Source organism: Sorex fumeus, unplaced genomic scaffold (assembly GCF_029834395.1).
Source record: "Sorex fumeus unplaced genomic scaffold, SorFum_2.1 ptg000008l, whole genome shotgun sequence".
NCBI classification, from domain to species: domain Eukaryota; kingdom Metazoa; phylum Chordata; class Mammalia; order Eulipotyphla; family Soricidae; genus Sorex; species Sorex fumeus.
The window spans coordinates 4859021-4872158 of record NW_026606065.1 but is presented as its reverse complement, the minus strand read 5'-3'; positions in this window follow the sequence as shown (position 1 = coordinate 4872158).

Here is a 13138-nt window from a genome sequence, read left to right as displayed (position 1 = left end):
CTCTCTGTCTCTCTCTCTTAATCCTTCTCTTCCTGTTTCCCTCCATTCTCTTATATCTTTTATATCTTTTCCTCTCACCCCCTTTTAACCCTGCTTCCTATTTTCAACATTTTTTTATTTTACTTTTTAAAATTTATTTATTTATTTTTTTATTAGTGAAACACCATGAGGTACAGTTATAGACTTAAAAATTTTTGTGCTTGGGTTTCAGTTATACAATGATCAAGTACCCATCCCTCCACCAGTGCCCATCCTCCCCCACCACCCAGCATTCCTCCCACCCCCCATCTCCCCCGTCCTACCCTGCCTCTGTGGCAGGGCATTCCCCCTTGTTCTCTCTCTCTTCTTTTGGGTACTGTGTCTTGCAAGAGAGGCATTGAGTGGCAATCATGTTTGGTCTATAGACTACTTTTAGCATGTCTCTCCCACCCTGGGAGGGTCGTCACAACACCCTTTATTTGGTCCTCTCTTCTCTATCTGAGCTTCCTTTTCACCTAGCACATGTGGCTGGCCTTCAAGTCATGGAGCAAAATTCCTGGTACTAATCTCAGCCATAAGCAAATTTCATAACTTCATTTTTTCCTAACCACTGCATAGTATTCCATTGTGTAGATGTACCATCCTTTTTTTAACCAGTCATCTGTTCTTTGGCACTCAGGTTGTTTCCAGATTCTGGCTATTGTGAATAGTGCTGCAATGAACATAGAAGTGCAGATAGTATTTATGTTCTGCATTTTTTGGGCTCCTGGGTTATATTCCCAGAAGTGGTATTGCTGGGTTGTATGCAAACTCAATTTCTAGTTTTTTAGAATTGACCATATTGTTTTCCGAAAAGCTTAGACCAGTCAGCAGTCCTACCAACAATGAAAGAGTTTCTTTCTCTCTGTATCCATGCCAACACTGCTTGTTCTTGTTCTTTTTGATGTGTGCCAGTCTCTGTTGTGTGAGATGGTATCTCATGATTGTTTTGAATTGTTCCATTCTAAATTCCTTTTCAGAAAGGTTATATATGTCATTATTACTCACTGAGTCACCTGAGCTAGCTTCTTCACTCACTAAGCCTGGTGGGTTTCTGCATTACTTTACTATTGTGACCTTTCTTTCTTCATTATGATGAGTTTAAAAATTGGGGAAAAATTCAGAATAAAAACCTGAGTTGCCTGAGTAGTTAGTTCACAGCAAAAGCTGTGCTAGGAGGGAAGTTTATAGCAATGTAGGCATTCATTAGGAAATAAAGAGGAGCCCAAATAAATAACTGAAATACAGTTTAACTTACTGGGAAAAGACCAACAAAGAATCCAAAGTAAGTAGAGGTTAGAAATAATAAAACTTACAGCAGAAACCAAAAACAAAAATAAATTCCAAGAATCAATAAAACCAAGAGTTGTTTTATTTTTTATTTTTTTAAAAGAACAAAAAAGATAGAAAAACTATTAGCTAGACTCACAAAAAGGAAACTCCAATAAACATTAAAAATAGAAGTGTTGCAACAAATGTCACAGAAATTCAAAGGATCACCAGAGAGTACTATAAGAAAACTTTATATCATGAAATTAGGGATCCTAGTAGAAATTAATAAATTTTTGAACTCTTTAAAGCTTCTAAGGCTGAATCAAGAGGGAATGGGGTACTTGAGTAGACCAATTACTAGCAAAGACATCAAAAATAAAATAAAAAATCTCACCTAAAACAAAGCCTGGACCCAGAGAAGTTTACTAGAGTTCTTCTAAATTGTTAAAGAAAAGTTATTTCCCATCCTTCTCAAGCTCTTTCAGAAAGTCAAAGAAAAAAGAATCCTCCAAAACAGTTTCTATGAGGCAAACACTATTGCATACCAAAAGCAAGTAGAAACATCACTTAAAAAGGAAAAGAAAGATCAAGTAGGATTTATCCCAAGGATGGTTTAAAATATGTAAGTCAATCAATGTTATATACTTATAAATACATGTCAATAAAGGGAAAGATAAAACCGTATTATCATATTCATAGATGTAAAGAAATCACTTGAAAGCATTTAGCATCATTTGTATTAAAAACTCTTATTATTTAAAAAATTACTCTTGACCTCTAGTGATTTAATGTAATTTGTTGTGTCAGAACTGTGACATAGATGTAAACTTCAACAATGCACACAATAACTTTCCACTCTCCAACCTCTGCTGGACAGGTTCTTTTTTGGTCAATTGGGAGCATATTTTTTATTCAGTGATTAATCAGTTATGATTTTTCTGACTTCATATCTCCCATCTCCCCTTATCACAGGATCCTAGGACTACACTTATATTTTCTGCTATTAATTTAATTAATGTCCTCATTCTCCATGTAGCTTCTCATACATTTATGTCATTTGCAGTTCAAAGGATTCTGCAATCTTTTTCCATTAAACATTTACTCAAGTGTATGCCTTTTTGAGGTAAGTCAGTAAGAAAATTCAAATGGATGTGTAACATCTCCAGTCCAGTTCTTTTTACCCTATATCTCATGATTTTTCTACTGTATTGCTCTGCAAATTGTGATTCTTATGTATTAATTCCTAGCAGTAGCAGTCCCAGTGATGTAAAGTCCCAAATTAATAGGAACATAGCCTACAACGTATACCTAATTGACATGGAAGTTGTGGGGTTCAAATATCTGATGAGAATTCTTTTACAAAGTAAGAATGAACAGAGGCTCCCGGATATCTTTGCTTAATGACTCATGAACTTCAATATATTCTTTCCTGTTATCAAAGTAGTTAATAAACTGGGAAATAATAATAGAACAGTTATAATGAGCAGTTGAAATAGCAAATTCATTTTTTCTCTTCAACATTTAATAAGAGCTCATGTCTTCCTGGCTTATTGCAAAATGCCTCACCAACGGAGACATCCGTGGGTGAATGCAACCATGCAGACGAGAGATTACTGACTTCCTTTTCAGTGGATTAGGGTCTCGTAGAATGGCCTCAGACGAAAAAAGAATGCTATCGGCAGAAATCCACGGATTGTCAAAAGCAAAAGGTGAACAGTTGGTAGTAATATCATGACAAATTTCCCCCAAGAAAATTCAAGTTGAATGGGAGAGACCCAATTTACTCTAGTTCAGATCAGACTGTCAGTGTCTAAACTTGGGTTACTTTGAGTATTTGCTGAATTTATTTGAAACCACAAAAATCTATAACAGTAATCCTTACCATCAAACTTTCTGTTTTATTTTAGATATCACATAGACCACACAATCAGGCACAAGAGTTGCTCAGTTTAACTTTAGTCCGATTCATTCAAGAATTCATCATGTAAATTTCATGTAATTTTACTACTATGTCTGGGGAGTGGTAGATGATACCCAAAAGAAGACTCCACCCTTATGGAATGAAAGAGATTTAAGAGCGTTCCTTGCATTTTATCTTGGCGTCATCCGCTTTTCTATACAACATGGCAGTTAGTCATCAATGTAACTTGTATAGACTAAAGATAATAAATCTGGCTGATATTTGAAGATAACATGATGCTTGTTTTTACGTACATTATTTTTCTTAATTCAAGCTACCATTCGCAATAATTTACTGAGTTCATGCTACATATTGGGATATAAAAGTGTATAAGCGGAGAAAAATAATAATAACAAGCTTTAAAAATATGTAGTGCTTTCATTATACTCAGTAACTCAGGAATAATAGAGAGGAAAGAAGAGAATAACAGAGAGGAAAGAAAGAGATGTTATGTTAGATACATAACATCTAACGTGAAAATATGAGCCATATTCACAAATAGGAAACTTGCTGGACCATTGGTTCCAATATGTGCACTGTTAGGCCCCCATAGTTAAAAAGTTTATTAAAAAGTTCAATATAAGACTTTTCAGGGTTCACTCCCTTGTCCAAGAACAGCATTCTTTATTTTATATACCTGATTGGTTCCAGTTATTTATTCTCTTCATCACTCCTGCCGGCCTTGAACTCTCAGACGCTTGAACTTAAACCTAAAATCTTAGAAATGTTTAAGTTTAGAAGGTTGTAATCTTATAGAGCCATCAAAGTGAGAAAACGATTTTCCCCCCTAAGGATCATGGTGATGTGGCTTTGGATTTTAGGAACTGATTTCTACAAATTTGGAAGCGATTCTACTAGCCTAAAGCAGGAAAAGGATTGAAGAGTCCAGTCCCAGAGTAAAGACATTTTTACTTCCTGAGATGGAGTAACAAAAATGTAAAAGGAATTTCCCTCGGGGGTCATTTGAGTGACTGAGCTGCTGGGCAGGTTACCACAGGGTTTCATGGTAATAGCTTTGAAAGGAAGCAGCACTTAGGGGCTGTGAAACAAGGTCTATGACATCTGGCTCTAATTTGTGTGGCTTGATTACCAATGCTTGAAGACCACAGAACACTGAACTAGACACCATGACTGAACTTTGCCTAGAGTCCAAGAACACTGTATCCTAACTGTATCTCAGGGATACCGTTCCTCCACAAATAACTGATGTTGAATTTTCCCAAATAGTTTAGCACTTGGATTTGGCAATAAAGTTAAGTACTAGATAACCAGGAAAATGGTGTTTCCAGTTATAGACCTGGAGATTCACATCTGTTCTGCTCGTTTTTGGAAGGAAGCCTCCGCTATAGTCCATTATAGTGGAGGAAGAGAGAACTGGAAGATGACGACATTTTTAGGAACAAGAACATTTTCTCCTTTCATCTGTTCTAGGTTATCATTTTCGTAAAGGTCTTGCTCTGTGATTACTTTTTGCCTAATTTTATTTTTGAAGTTTTTCCGCCCTTTTCTGACTTCTTAATTACATACCTTAATTCAATTTGACCACATGGTCGATTTCTAATCCTATTTCTTCTTTATATGTTGGCCTTCGGAGTAGTCCCTTGCTTCTAAGAATGAACGACTCACCTCCTTTCTAAAGGTATCTCCTGGCTCCTCCAGTCACTCACCCAGGCTGTCTTCCAAATGCTCTTACTCAATGTAAAAGTGCTCAAACAATAGCATGAGCAGACCACGGAAATGCAAATTCCCACTCTGGACCGTAGGCCTAGTGAATCAGAAAGCAGTGGGTAGAACTCAGAAATTAAAATTTTTGTTTGTTTTTGGGTCAGACCCAGTTATACTCAGGATTACTCCTGGCTCTGCATTCAGAAATTACTCCTGGCAGTTCCCCCAGTGGGGGACAATATGGGATCCTGTGATCAAACTGAGGGTTGGCTGTGTTCAAGGCAAGTACCCAACCTGCTGTACTCCACTTCCATACCAGAAACTGAAATTTTAACAAACCCTCTGGGAGACTCTGGAGCTCAAGTTTGAAAAACTCTGCTCCAAAAGGAAATGGTACGAATGTGCTGTCCTGCGTCAAGCAGCTAGAGTCAGAAGTTCCTATGGGCAATGTCATACTTTATTTTACAAAGAACAAACATACTCAAGCACATGATGAAAACTTCAAGTTCTCCTGTATATATAACAACTAATTTTCTTCACATTTGCACCAAAGTTATGTTTTGATCTTATGCATGGCTTTTCAAGTGAAACATAAGGTCCAGTTATTTTATTTTACATTGTTCAGCTCTTTCAGACACGTCTCAATTAATTAGATTCCCTGTCAAGCATATGTATTTCTGCTAACATATACTGGATGGTATTTGTCATTTTTTTTCTATTAACTTCCCTCAGTTTTCATTTATGCCTTGTGATTTACAATGCTGTTAATAGTGATGTGTCAGGGTCTTGGTGTTTTTGTCTTCTCATTAGCCCACAATTAAAAAAAATTGTCTTCCAGAGAGCATGTGAAAGTTAGATTTTTAATGTAAAGTGTTGCAAGAACACCATATTTTTCTTTTGGTAATTATATGTGCTTTTTTTTTTAAAAATGAAACCCCCAATGAAAAGACAGCACAAGAAGATGACATTCAACATATACTAAAATCTGGACAAATATTTCCAATAATACAGTCAGCAGTTCTTTTTCTTCAGTTTCCATAATTTGCAAAGATTTGCTGCCTACTTGTTTGCATTTTCACTCAGCAGTCTAAAATGAATGGAGGAGCTCAACTTTTTCTCAGCCACTACAGTATTGATTTTGCATCACAAGGGAAAATATAAATGTAGGTTTAAGATGACCTCAACCACAATGTTAGAAAATTACTAAGTGTTAGAAATCTCAAGCACAGTATTGGCAGAGAGCAGAGGGTCACAATTTGTGATGCTAAATGTAAAATTCCTTGATTCTGTTTTTAATAATCAAACCAGATAAAAGTAGTGGGATCAATGAACTCTTTATTAAAACAAGCAGGACCATCTCATCTCCAGGGTCATACATTTGAAAAAAATGAAGATAACAAACACAAATCTTAAATATTTTCCCCCCAAAAAACCCCAAAATTCCCAGTGGGTCAATAACTGACTCTGAAAAAGAATCTGCTTCCTGGACTCCCCATAAAAACACAATATCATTAAAATGCATTTAGGATAGTACTACCTATGTTAACTGTTATTAAAAAATGTCATTTCTGTGTTATAGGTAGTTCCTTTTTGAGTATGTCTTAGTGTTTTATAGCCCTAATCATCTACTCCAGTTGTTTCCATATGGAGAATTGTACTTTCACTGGTGTTGCTATTTTATATTAGCATACTCTGGCTTTTCTCTTTTCATTCCTTGAGGGAAGACAGTATTTAGGCTTCAAATTATTGCTTTATGGCGAAGAATGGAATTGTTGGTCAGAATCTGAGAGAAGATTTACTTTGTTATTAGAATTGGTTTGTTCTGAAACAGTTTGTCCAAAAGGAAGCTAAGTAGAAACATTTGTTTTAATAAGAATTAAAGTAAATATTGTTTCTGTATGAATAAATATGTTAGGAAAAAATAAGACATTTTACAATGCAGAATTATCACGTTTGGGTTTTTTCTTATGCTATTTTGTTTGACATGAGTAATTATGTATTAGATGTTAAATCAAGTTGAATTTCGGATTTCATATTCTTTTTCCCTCTTCCCTCCTTTCTCCAAAACTTTGTCATCTGACACACGGATACACACACACAAATATTTCATATATATATATATATATATATATATATACACACACACACTGTCCTCCTCTCCTGTTGTTCATTGATTCGCTCCAGCGGGCCCAATAACGTCTCCCCCCCCTTTTTTTTTTTTGAGACTTCTTGTTACTGAGTTTGGCATATTGAATACATCACGGGTAGCTTGCCAGGCTTTGCCCTGCAGACGAGATACTCTCGGTAGCTTGCCGGGCTCTATATATATGTGTGTGTGTGTGTGTGTGTATGTGTGTGTGTATATAGATATATGTTTATATATGTAAAATATATATGCTATGTATGTTTGCATATGTGTCAGACAGACACATATATTTAAAATTTGAGCATTGTTTATAAATTTTCTTTTTCCTTTTTTTACTTATCTACTGTAGGAAAATAACTGAGCTTAGTAAAGAGACAAAAAGTGATAAAAGAATAGCATATGAGTGTGAACATAAGTGCAGTGATTAAGGAGCTAAAAATTTAATGGTGACACAAAAATGGACACAAGTAATTCTAATCCAAGGTAGGCTGCGGTCTAACAAGATGGTAAGCATGATTTAGTGGTATCAACACATGGAACAAAAAAAAAAATGCATGTTTTTTTAATAGACGAGGTAATATTGAGTTGCACCTTATGACTAATATTTGAAAGGTTATGGTGGAAGAAAACGCTGTTCCACATGAACAAGTGTTCCACATGAAAGACTTTTAATACCAATGCCATGAATTTTGTTTATAGGAGAATTATTAACATAAATAAAAATATATCAAAGACTAATTAATAAAGAAATTTAAAACTCTCCCTAAAATCTAAGTGCTCAGGGCTGGGAGATAGGGCAGTGATTAAGGCATGCACCAAAGCCAGGTCATATTTTTGGCACTATGAGGTCCTCTGAGCACTGCCATGTGAGTCCCCAGAGATTCTTAGCACCATTAACCCATCGAAGTGGACCTGATATTCCTTGCAGTATAGGGTTCAAGCAGTATCAGGTCTTTGGACCCTCACAATGAAAGCACTGGTTGGCTCAGAATCCCTAGACTTCTGTCCACCAAAGTAAAAACTAAACTAAGCCAAAAGTGCTCAACAAATGTCTCAGATGAAGCCATGGAACCAATGTTGTCACTTACAAACTTTTATCCACCTAACCTTGCAGTTCATCGATAATAATACTCTTCTCGTTTAGTCTAGGAGACAAAAGCAGAGATGTAATTGGGTAGTAGTTTCCAGAAAGAGTGAGCTCTGGGGCTGGAGCGATAGCACAGCGGGAAGGGCTTTGCCTTGCACGCACCCAACATGAGTGACACAGGTTCGATTCCCAGCATCCCATATGGTTTCCTGAGCACTGCCAGGAGTAATTCCTGAGTGCATGAGCCAGGAGTAACCCCTGAGCATCGCTGGTGTGACCAAAAAAAAAGCAAAAAAAAAAAAAGAGTGAGCTCTATAAATTTATGTGTAAATCACAAAAGCATCTAAAATATTGAGACCAATATTAATTGATCAATAAACAATTACTGAGAATGTATACTTTTATATAAATGTTCTAAATTATTTCTGGTTTAATGTCTCACGAGCAAAATATCCAGACTACTGAGGCAAGTTTTAATATTAAATGCACCCTCATTCATTTAGTTCTTAAAGGCAATATAAAAGAAATTATTGTGTGCTTGCTAATGGTGCAGACTTGGGGGGTGGTTTGGAAAATGCGGGTAGTGGTGGAGGGAAGGCCACTCTGGTGGTGGGATTGGTGTTGGAACACTGAAAGCCCACAATAGCTGTATATTATGAACAGCTTTATAAACTTTGGTGTTTAAAGTATTTTATTTTTAAAAATAAAATGTACTAAATATCTGAGCTAGTTAGACCCAGCCTATATAAAAATAATTCTGGCCAATGAATTAGATGGAAATACTGTTAAACAAAAGTCATAGCGCTTTGTGATGAGGTTGAATTTAGTTTTCCTACCACATTTTTTTCCCCAAGTGAGTCACTAGAACAACATCCTGGCCTCACAATATGTTACCAATGAAAGTACATTTTTATTTTTCTCTGGTTTCTCTTTGCAGCCAAGCAAGTCTTTGGGTGTATTATATTCATCAGCAAGAAATCCCCAAATACCCAACAGCATACCAGCATCTGCATGGGCCATGGATTCAGGACAGATTTCGAGTTCTGGAAGAGAGACTTAATCTTCTCCTCTTCTTGGGTACACTCTAAAATGAAAAATGATTTCACTGACCCATATCCGATTTAACATTGTTTTTCAGAAACAGAATGGGATTACAGAAGGTCTTACTTAATAAGGATGGTTGTGCATAAAGTAAGAAGCAGGAAGCTTACCACTGGTGTGGGCAAAAGTGTATTGTTGTCCTTGATAAAAACTTGGTCTAAACTCTTAAAAAAAGCTAGTACCTCTACAGTGGTATAACCTGAGAGTTCACATATTAAAATCAGATGAACTTTTTTTTTTTTGCTTTTAGGGTCACACCCGGCAATGCACAGGGGTTACTCCTGGCTCTGCGCTCAGGAATTACCCTTGGCGGTGCTAAGGGGATCATATGGGATGCTGGGAATCGAACCCGGGTTGACCGAGTGCAAGGCAAATGCCCTACCTGCTGTGCTATTGCTCTAGCCCCTGAATTTTTTTTTCCAGGTGAACACTACTAGTCTAGAGGCCACTAAGCACTATTTATCTTTAGCAGTACATGGTTATCACAACAATAAAAGGTGGAAACACTCATTTACCATGATCTAAGAGTCTGGACTCTGTATACATAAACAGTGGTATGGAGTATTTTCTTTGACTTATACTTCAAACTGCAGGATCATAGTCTCTGCAATAAGTTCATGAGCAGATGGTTAGGACAAGGACAAACCAACAGGAATGCCAGATGCACTTGAACCAGGAGAGGGTGTGTCTTTGAATGCATTCACAATCATCCCTTGAAAAGTCTGGTGGAGCCAGAAGAAGCTTACACAAGAGCAGATGTGAGCTCTTGTTGTATTTAAAACAATTGTTTTATTCCCTTCTGAAAAGCAAAATAAATTCTCCAAGTCCTTAGACTGAAGTCAGACATAAATTATGACCATGTTTTTCATACTTTTATGTTTCCTGAACAGAGAGCCTAGTAGTCCAAATAGCTTATGGTAGGGAAATGGCATATTTAGCTACTCTATTGACAGTATTTAGATATAATTCTCCTACTGTTTAAGTCAGGACAGAATTAACATGCAACATCTGGACGCGACCTCCAAAAATAATCTAAATTATTTATTTTCCTAGCTCTATTATGTTTGCTGTCTTTAAATTTTCCTCACTATATAAAAAACCTATGAACCTCTGGGAAACTCTTTTTCTTTTTAATTTTCCTACCTTTGGAAAAGAAAAGAGAAACTTTTAACCATGTCTGCTGATTAAAACTCCTTGGAAGTATTTTTAGTTCACCCTTTTCTAAAATAATGGTAAAACCTAATTTTTAATTTCCACAAAACTCAATGTGTCTTTCATGATTTGCTTGCTGATTCTTGAGTATAAAGTTGTGCATCTGCAGTTACATGGGCTTGGATTTAAATGTTCCTTCTGTCAATTTACCAACTGTGTGTTATGGGCAACTTACAACTTTTCCATTGTTCTTTCATGTGTCTTCATGTCTTTCAAGCAGAAGCAGTAACTGTGAAAATTTCATACACATTTGCATAGTGACAAATATTTGATGAGAATAATAGTATCTCCTTTTGAAGCAAAAGGAAGGTGTTTTAATATTAATTGTAAATGTACGGACATACCAATGGTAAAAGTCCTGGTAACCAGTCTAATGCTTGTTCAGGCATTACCTGCTGTTTTTTTGTTTGCTTTGTTAAACTGGAGTTTTGGAAACTTGATAGGAATCTTGTGCCTTTTGCAAAGATCTATAAAACTTCAGGACAGCTTTTTTATTTTCAAAAAAGGTAAACTATTACACCCTATCCTATTTTGAACACTATCAATAGAAACGTGAATTGTATTTATTTGTGAAGTTTACTTTGATGTGATATTGAAATAATTGTACTGAAATGAAGGAGTAACTGGATGGAATAAGCTACCAATAAGTAGCACTGTAGCACGATCCTCCGGTTGTTCATCAGGTTTGAGTGGGCACCAGTAATGTCTCCATTGTGAGACTTGTTACTGTTTTTGGCATATTGAATACATCACAGGTAGCTTGCCAGGCCTTGCTATGGGGGCAGGATACTCTGGGTAGCTTGCTGGGCTCTCTGAGAGGGACGGAGGAATCAAACCCGGGTTGGCCATGTGCAAAGCAAACACCCTACCCGCTGTACTATCACTCCAGTCCACTAATAAGTATTGTAGTTCTTATTTATATGGTGTTTTCCTCTTATACATTAAATAGAATTGCAAGGAAAAGATTGAAAAAAGTTCTGTTAAAAGACGGAATCAAAGCACAGCGGGTAGGGCGTCTGCCTTGCACGCAGCCAACATGGCCGACCCAAGTTCGATTCCTCTGCCCCTCTTGGAGAGCCCGGCAAGCTCCCCGTGACGTATTCGATATGCCAGACACAGTAACAACAAAGTCTCCAATGGAGACGTTACTGGGCCCGCTCGAGCAAATCGAATCAAAGTCAATCATGAACAATTTTGTAACTGTGTATCTCATGGTGATTCAATTAAGAAAAAGATTCTCCTGGGGCTGGAGCGATAGCACAGCGGGTAGGGCATTTGCCTTGCACACGGCCAACCTGGGTTCGATTCCCAGCATCCCATATGGTCCCCTGAGCACCGCCAGGAGAAACTTCTGAGTGCAGAGCCAGGAGTAACCCCTGTGCATTGCCACGTGTGACCCAAAAAGCAAAAAAAAAAAGAGATTCTCCTAAGAAACATGTGATTTGAGATATCCCTCTGATTTTCAATCAGTAGTTTTTTTGGTAGTCACTTTATTTACTATGTAATATTTTATGTTCTCTTCCCTTTTTCTCTTTTTGAAATATATTTGGCCACACCCAGTGGTGCTTAGGGGCTACCCTCTGCTCAGTGCTTTGGGATCACTCCTGCAGTTCTTGGGAGATCCGTGAGGCACCAAGGATGAATCCTGGTGCTTGCAAGCATGCACTCAGCCCACTGAACTCTTTTTGTGGACCACTTTTAATTTTTTCCATGCTATTTTATATAAAATATTGGATCCATTATAGAAACTCACATTTAAAAATTTCCTTAGTTTGTTTCCAAAGAAAGAATAGGGGAAAAGGACTTGGAGAGCAATTTTCTTTGTTTAGCTTGGCTTGTGATTAAAATGATAATGTCCAAAATACCCTGTTTTTATTCCTCAAGAGACCTGGGTGAAGGCTTAATACAGAAAGTGTTCATAACTGAATTGGCCAGTGTGCACATACAAAAGTCCAACTTAAATGTGTGAGTTTATTGCTGCCCTTGACATATGAAGACAAAAGAGATCTAAATTGTGACTTTCAATGAACCACTTTACTTTTTGTTTTCTCCAAAATTCTCCTTGGAGCCTTTTCACCTGCAGGGAAAAGTCACAAATTTCTGATCTAGTTTTATAAGTTAGCCTATCTTAGCACATTTTCTGCTTTAACTTTTTTAGACTTTGCAGGCCTTGAACACTGTGACTGGCCACTCTCTCTACACTCTAGACGCCATTCTCACCATTCTAGCTAGTGTTTTCCTTTTCTTCCCAACACAGTCCCATTAATCTCCCAGAGCTCAATTCTACTTTGTCTGGGAAAATCATCCTTGCTTTATCCAGACAGAGTTGGCTAATCCTTTCTTTGTCTAACTCATACTTCTAGTCAATATCAGTATCTGTACCCTTCCAGAAATAGTCTATATTTATATTCAGTTAGATATGATTTATTTCACCTAACTGCCTGAGAATGAGGATTGTCCCTCCCTCCCTCCCTCCCTCCCTCCCTCCCTCCCTCCCTCCCCCCTTCCTTCCTTCTTCCTTCCTTCTTTCCTTCATTTGTGGTGAGGAACACATCCAGTGGAGCTTAGGGGTTAATCCTCTCTCAGCTCTAAGGTTCATTTCTGGCAATTCTTGAGGAATCATATGTGGTGCCAGGGATTGAAGCAGGTTTGGCAGAGTGCAAGGCAAGAACTTTGC